This window comes from Aplysia californica, unplaced genomic scaffold, assembly GCF_000002075.1.
Source record: "Aplysia californica isolate F4 #8 unplaced genomic scaffold, AplCal3.0 scaffold00483, whole genome shotgun sequence".
Taxonomy (NCBI): domain Eukaryota; kingdom Metazoa; phylum Mollusca; class Gastropoda; order Aplysiida; family Aplysiidae; genus Aplysia; species Aplysia californica.
The window spans coordinates 314611-316981 of record NW_004797753.1 but is presented as its reverse complement, the minus strand read 5'-3'; positions in this window follow the sequence as shown (position 1 = coordinate 316981).

Genomic DNA, 2371 nt, shown 5'->3' with positions numbered 1-2371 from the left:
GGGGGGGGCTCTTCCACGTGATAATCAAAAGTCAGGCCGAGGCTTACACACTGAATTATTTTGTACATGTGTAAACAAAGTGTTATCTTCGGTCAATGTCAGATCATGAAATACTTGCCCAATATCTAACTGGATATTCAACTCTTTTCAACTTATCTGAAAGTGCTCTATGTTGATGTTATCTGAGAATATCTCTTCACATTGTGGTGCCTGGAAACGACAGGCCTGACTCTCCCTTTTGTTCTTCTGGGAAGAATAAATGCCGTGTTTAAGACTAAGAGGCATGTTTTTAAAGTACATGTTATACACAATTGATTTAAACAGACGTCTTGTTGTATAACAGTTTGTCAGTTCATTTCTAGTCCTGTGAGTGAGTGCTCAAGCCCAATTTGTGGTTTACTGTCCCGTTTTAGCAACCAACTTCACTATATATATATATATATATATATATATATATATATAAAAAAAAATACATAAAAAAAAAAAAAAAAAATATATATATATATATATTTATAATATGTGTTGTTGAAGTTAAATAGCCTATAGATTTGCTTTTAAACCTTTATACTAGGCCAAATTCCACCCATTTCGGCTTGTTGTACACATTTTTATGACTGTTACGTCTGAACTTACACTTGAATTTAGGGTTAAGTAAGCCTCATATCTTTTTTAGGTGCCCTAGTCTTTTCTCTTGTCGATGATTTTCTTCTCAGTTGTGTTTATATAATATAATATTTTGCTATTTTGTTGTTTCTTTGGAGATTTTAAGTGTTCCTATTTTTCTAAGACATGGATTGTGTTTGCAATTCAAATTTAGTATCATTATTCATTTTAAGAGAGTTAGATAATGTCCGAGCTCTATATACCAACAGCAGAAGCTCAGTTAGAACGAAGGAAGGCAATACAGACTGGTTCAAAGTAAGATCTGGAGTACAACAGGGATACGTTCTATCTCCCCTCCTGTTTATAATATATATGGACACAATAACGCAAGACGCAAACCAAAGCCCAGAAAGCCTAAATGAATTTCTATTCGCAGACGACCAATGTCTTATTTATCATGACCAACAAAGCTTCCAAAATCACACTTCCGAACTCAACAACAGTTGTGAGAAATTCAACAGGAAAATAAGCACATCAAAAACAGAAGTTATGAAAGTGAGCCGAAACCATAGTCCCCTGAACATCCATGTCAATAGTAAACAACTGAAACAGGTGAAGGAGTTTAAATATTTTGGCAGCACTTTATCTGAAAACGGATCCATAGACAGAGAAATAGAAATGCGAACTCAAAAAGCCAACGCTGTCGCCTACCAGCTCGCACCCCTCCTATCTCATCTAAACATCTCCATGGACACAAAGAGACAGCTCGTCACCTCAGTATTCATACCAACATTATGTTATCACTGCAAGACCTGGACTTTAAGCAAAACCCATGAAAGCAAAATCACCGCATGCGAAATGAAATGTCTCCGCAAAACCCTTAACATTACAAGACGAGACAGGCATAGAAATGAAGAAGTAAGAGCAGCTATCGTCACTGAGTCCTGCCTGCGTTCCGTAGAAAGACAGAGGATAAAATGGTTTGGCCACCTGTTACGCATGTCACCTGACCATCCAGCACTCGGGCTATAAAGGAAGAGAAAAGCCACGCAATAGGTGGATCGAGGGTGTCAAAGAAACCCTAAGAAAACATAACATCACAACTGGAAGAGCTGTGGAGCTGGCCTTCCATAGAAAACAGCATCTATCCTCGACGCTTAACAGCAACAGAGGATGAAAAAGTAAAAAGTAAAAAAGTAAAGTAAACTCATGATATTCAATTTTTTGTGTAAATGATTTCTTTTCCCCCCTCCACAAGGTCTTTGAAAAGATTTAACATTTATTTTTTGCACTTTTAGTTGTTAATGTCAATTTGTTCCAACTAGGAGCAAGTCTATTACATGTAAAAAAGAAGAATTTTTTAAGGGGGAGAGAGAGAGAGGAAGAGAGAGAAAGAGGGAGGAAGGGAGAGAGGGAGGGAGGGAGAGAGGGAGGGAGATGGAGAGTCAGGGAGAAAGAAAGAGAGAAAGAGAGAGAGAGAGAGGGAGGGAGAAAGGGAGAAAGAGAGGAAGAGAGAGAGGTAGGGAGGGAGGGAGTGAGGGAGAGAGGAAGGGAGAGAGGGAGGGAGAGAGGGAGGGAGAGAGAGTAAGAGAGAGATGGAGAGAGAGAGAGAGGAAGAAAAAGGGGGAGGGAAGGAGAGAGGGAGGGATGGAGAGAGAGTAAGAGAGAAATGGATGGAGAGAGGGAGGGAGAGAGAGGAAGAGAGGGAGAAAGAGAGAAAGGGAGAGAGAGAAAGAGAGAGAGGGGGAGAAAGGAGAGAGAGAGAGGA